This window comes from Melanotaenia boesemani, chromosome 23 (genome assembly GCF_017639745.1).
Source record: "Melanotaenia boesemani isolate fMelBoe1 chromosome 23, fMelBoe1.pri, whole genome shotgun sequence".
NCBI lineage: Eukaryota > Metazoa > Chordata > Actinopteri > Atheriniformes > Melanotaeniidae > Melanotaenia > Melanotaenia boesemani.
Genome location: NC_055704.1, coordinates 17,059,231 through 17,065,230, shown reverse-complemented (window position 1 = coordinate 17,065,230; position 6,000 = coordinate 17,059,231).

The window sequence follows — 6,000 nt, the reverse complement described above, 5'->3', positions numbered from 1 at the left end:
GGTTGTGGTTATATCAATTTGTGTGTGTGGGTGAGTGAAAGAGAGAGGAACAGAGAGTATGTTTTAGTCTGTTTCCACAGAAAGGCCCCATGCCCATTAAAAGCCAAGTAGATTCAAGGGGATAAAAACTTAGAGACATGTAGCACATGTTTGATTCCCAAAAGCCCAGAGCTCGATAATTCCTCACATATGAATTACTAACAGATCAAATTAAGTTGTACTGGATCAGTCAGCTGCAGTGGATTTAAAATTCTGGTGATGCAAAAGAACAAAGACTATTAAATATATAATTAAGCAAGTCTTAAGTAAAAGAGGGCACTTCTCGTGTATTTCCTCTGCATGCTCCCTGCAGTTACATGATATTTTGCAAAAATAAAAGGCACGCTAAAAGAAAATAAAAACAGAGAGAGAATCAATGTAATTTGTAGAGGCTATGGTTATTATGAGAATGTCAGATCTGGGGTTCTTTTATGAGCCAAGACATGTGAAAACATTACAGAACAGACTGGAGTTGGATTAAACAGGAGGATCAGTGGGCTGATAAACACCAAACACTGACATTTCTACTTAATTTCCCAGATTTTTGCATGTATGACCCTGGCTTGCATGCTGCATGAATAACTTTTAACAGGGTCACATTTCATTCTGAAAATAAAGATACAAACAAAGCTGTAAATCCCATTGTTCATTCATGTGGATTCACACAATTTATGCTTGCAATGCATTACTTCTAGTTTGAGCACTAAGAATCTGCTTTGTGCAAAGATGTGTTAATAATGTCTTTGTGTGTTCAAGAAAATGTGTACTACAGCCTTTTAGAGATCAGCTGTGATATCTATAGTTTAATAAATCTTTGCTGTAAACTACAATTTCACAGATATTGTAAATATTAAATCCTGCATGCATAAACAAATGTGACGGTTAACTTTTGAAATTTTGATGGTAGGAACCAAGATGGTGGAACTACTGAGAAGTTGTGGGTGCAAGGGTGCTTGTACAGCGTCGCCTCGAGTACTTTGAAACATAGGAGTTAAGAGCCCCCTTGTGGATATTGAAATGACACTTTTTGCAAGTTCAGCACTGAAGAGTCTATTAAACATGGAACCGATTCGACCAGGAAAAGCAATTTGCTTGTGGAAAACATTTTAATGATCTATTTAGATGCAAATCCCAGTTTAAAACATTGTAGGACTTTCTGTTTTTTTATAACCACTAACAGCTGCTTATTCTCAAGCAATGAAAACCAGAACCAGAAGGCTCCAAACCAGAAATTTGACCTTTTCTAGTGTTTTGTCTCCCTCTACAGTTGAAAAGGAGGGAATATGTAAGTCACAAAGTGGGGTGCAATAAATAAATATTCTTACAAGTAGTGACATTATAAAGCTACATGCATGCATCATTTAAAACATTAAATACATTCAGATGTTCATTCACTCACTAATATGCTGACCCATTTTCAGCTTGTGGTGTAAAGCTTGTTAGATTAAACAGATAATGCTGATTGGAAATATCCATCCAAGATAACTTTCTGTGTGACCACACAAGAATAGTTTTTTATTTGCCAAGTTTGCTCAATTTTGATGTTGTGTACCCATTTCCATGACATCTGCAACATATTTATCTGTACTTTAAAACAAACATAAATTCTATTCACATAAAAGGAATAATTTCTGAAGACATTTATGTGCGTCATGACATCGTTAGAAATATGGTTGTGCCTTTATGTGGTCTCAAAAAGGTTCAAGATGCTTCAAATGTAAATTGCTTGAAGGCAAAGTTGCTGTTCCTCAGCATGGACGCAACCCCCCCTATCCCCACCCCCCACCCCCCAACTCCCAATCAACTCAGCCAGGTTTCAAGAATAAACAAAACACTAAAAATTAAATTCAATTACAAAGTGGTGTCTTTTAATTTACTCGTTTGCCTCTGGGTTAGTTTAGCTCCTCATTTCTGGAACTGAAACCCCTTCGCTGTGCAGGGGGTGGTCGATGGTTATGTAACCAACCACACTCCCATTTTTTTGTGCATTCCAGCATGCGTTTTACCTCATTACACATATAAGCTCCATGTGTTTGTCTTGCTGTATTAGAGTCTAAACAATGCCTCTGATGCTGTGGTTAAGCTTGAAAGCCACATGAGTTGCACATAGTTATACATTAAAATGGCCCATATGCACTGGTCTGACCCTAACACATAAAACCAATCAGGATGTCTCAGGAGATCCGAAACTCACACAGTGTACAGAACTGAGGCCTTTGATACCCATCTCTGTTCATTTCATTAAAACTCAAATGTCACACTCAAAGGATGAAGCTGCTATTACTCTGTATTATTCATAATGTCAACAAATGCTATAAAAAAACATCAAAACCAACAATGTGTTGGTCTGTTTCAACACTGTCTGTGGCACTCAAAAGCCACAAACACATACAGTGCATCAGATAAATCAGATTAGATATTACAGTACATGTGGAAAATATTCACAGCGCTTCACTTTTTCTATAGTTTAAGTTACAGCCTTATTCCAACCTGAAATAAATTCATTTTATTCCCCAAATTCTATACAATATATTTTTTTAATGTTAGCAGATTTATTAAATATAAAAAATTAAGACATTTCATGTACATAAGAAATCACAGCCTTTGCCATTAAGCTCAAAATTGAGTTAAGGTGCATTTTGTTTCCACTCATCATCCTGTGGTAAATTCAGCTGATTGGGCATAATTAGGAAAGGCACACAGTTGTCTGCGTAAGGCCCTGTAGAGCATGTCAGAGCACAAACAAAGCATGAAGTCAAAGAAATTGTCTGCAGACCTCTGAGGCAGGATTGTCTCGAGGCATAAATCTGGAGAAGACTACAGAAAAACTTCTGCTTTGAAAGGTCCCAATGGACACAGTGGCCTCCATCATTTGTAAATGGAAGACGTCGGAAACCACCAAGACTCTTTCCAGAGCTGGCCAGCCATCTAAACTGCACTGCAAGAGACTGGATTTTCCCTGTTTGTTTCTGGTTAAAATCAATCTTTTTAATTAATTACAATGGCAATGGTTGGCAATGCAACCTATGCTGCCTCCCTCCAGCAACACTATGCAGCGTGATTTATTCATGCATTCTAATTGATTGAAACCAATTGCATGTATTTATGTGGCATCACATGCAGCTCATTACTTGTGCTTAGCATAAGTGGTGGTCAACCTAGCTCATTGTAGACCAGAGTGTGCCTGGCAAACGTCTTCTTGATCACTGGAAAATGTGTCACTTTTTCCTTATTTTTAGCTCTTCTAAATTCTTCCAGTTTATATTATGTAACTAAATAAAGTTACTTCAGGATTCCTCATTAAGTCATTAAAAGGGGAGAGTGAGCCAAGGATTTTATGAATAGAAGCTGAGAAAAGTGGCTTGTAAACCTCTTGCTGGGATTGAAATGAGCTCAATCAAAGCATGTTTGTAGTGATGACTTTGTTATGTGACTCACTTCGCCTCAGTTGATTAAGGTCCTTCTCTGTTAGTTTTGGCTGTTTGGTGGGTAAATTACAGCTCATCTACTTTCTCTTTTACTCATTAAGATTGTGGTTGTTAAGCAATAAGCCAACAACAACATTTGAATTGAGCTCAACACTTTATGAGCCAATGTGTGTCTATCATTCAGTAGGGTGTCCTAGCAGTCTTTATGATGAAGAAAACATAGACTAGGCTCCTACAATAAAAATCTATATTTGTGTCAGACATACTGTAGGTAATATAAAAACCCTATGTATTGTTGTCCACTTTCTGGATGAGGAAACAAAAAGGGTTCAGACTCATTTTGACCAACACAGACATTTTGTTAGAGAAGGAGCGACAGCAGAAAAGCTTTACAAGCCTTCACTGATGCAAGTGCGCCGCTTAAGGAAAATATAGTTGGGTTTGGGTCAGATGGTTGCAAGACAGTTGTCTCAAAGAGGATTTCTGAAAAGAAGTGTTCACTTGTGACTTACATGGATATTGGCAATGCGGTGAACCCTTTTTTTTCCACTGTGATAATACCTTAATATATAAAGACTCACCATGAGATTGGTTAAAAAAAATATAGAATATGTTGCATTATACTTAGGTATATACTTTATTATTATTAATATTATTTATGAATTTTGGTTTTGCATGTTTTAATGGTTAAAATGTTTTATAATATTATTTTTACTTTCATGTGGTAAGCACACTTAATAACATAGTTTCAAATAGGCTGCCGAAGTTCAAAGCACATAACCTGTTTTGCACAATTCAAGTCATTTAGTAAGATGGCAAATGTAAGCTGTTATTTTATTTTTTATTTTTTTATGTTTGCTTTATGTTAAAATGAAGTCATATTACTTAGGTAAAATAAAGCTATTAAAATGGGCAGAGGATTTTCATCAATATATGTTGATATTAGGAATTAATCACAATCTCAGATGACAGTGTTAGAGCACTTGATATTCATTGCTAATGTATAAGCAAAGTACATCTCAAAATATTGATAAAGCAGGACCTTATACATGATGATATAATAGAAGCCAGTTAAGTATGACTGATCGTATGGCTGTGCAGTTCAGGTCTGGGCTTCATCGTGCACGCCAGACAGCTGGAAGTGCTGTTCTGTAAGTGTTGCTTTTATTTTCAATCATTGTGTTGAATTCTATAAAACTAAAACTACTTTATAGGCTACAAAACACACAGTCTTTGATACTATGTTTTTGAAGTTGATGGTAATGAGCCACGTCAACATTCAAATTAGGAGTATACAAAAATTTTCCTCAAATTCTGATCATTTTAAGCTCCTGGTACAATACTTTAATACTTTAAGCTATTTTTACTCACTAAATTATGATTACGAAATATACGTGATATTTAGTTGATATTTGCACATTTATATGCCACAGTTACGTTTACTTCTGTCATGCAGGTCATTTCCTAGATTCTTTGACAAAATATAGGGAAAAATTCACTCTCCACTGAGGAAAAAAACCTGTAAGCCATTCAGTCTTTATGTTAATTTAATAATATAAAAAAAAAAAAGACTGCACCAGCACTCCTGCTACTGAAGCGCTTCAGCTGAGCCAGTTTGATCATAATTTAGTTAAGAGCAATTGCATGCACATTTATAAATCATTTTCAGTGTCAAATTATGGTGATGGGTTTTTAGAAAAGCGTTATTCTGTCATTCTGTTGATATAGATGTGAATGCTGCTGAAATGTGAATATGCTCTAAAACTGTTAAAATTCTTTGGACTTAAACTACATTATTCTCTTCATGTAATGGTTTTAGATTAACAAAATCAAGAATCAAGAATATCCGAAAATAGAAGGAGTGGAAGTTTGGCTGTTACACAAAACCTCAGAGTGTAATATACCCTTTTTTAAAAAATATTTTTTTGCCTGGATGTTGCTGAAACATGCTCACTATATATGTTTTGTATGTAGTTGCGCAGCACTTTGAGCTGCACAATTTATGAAAAGTGAAAATTCATTTATTTATTCATGCATGGAAAACTCTTTCTCTCACTGTCTGTTTAAAAAGGTGGCCATGATCAAAGGAAACTAGTTGCTATTCCTCCTGATGTAGATGGTTATACTGGAAGACTCATTTGCAGTGTTTTAGGTGCTGAAAAGACCCTATTGTACATTATTCCACTTTAGCAGGGCCTTGATCTTACTCCACTGCCCACTGATGCAACTGAACTTAAAAAATATGCCAAAAGCTGCATGCCAAGTCTGCAAAGAGCGCATGCCCCTGCACTTCCTAGCTCTCCATGTCGTGACTGCATGGAATATCCATCTACACCAGAGGATGAGGTAAATCCATACTTCTTATATTGTGAAGCAAGTGTTATTGACTGTTTGTACACAGACTTGGGCTTTTATGTGCAACTCATGATGTAGTGTTAAGTGTTTGGTCCATGTTTCTACTTCACATACATAATACAAAAAAAAAAACTTGCTAGATGTGTCCAGACTTTTGACTGGTACTGTACATGATTTT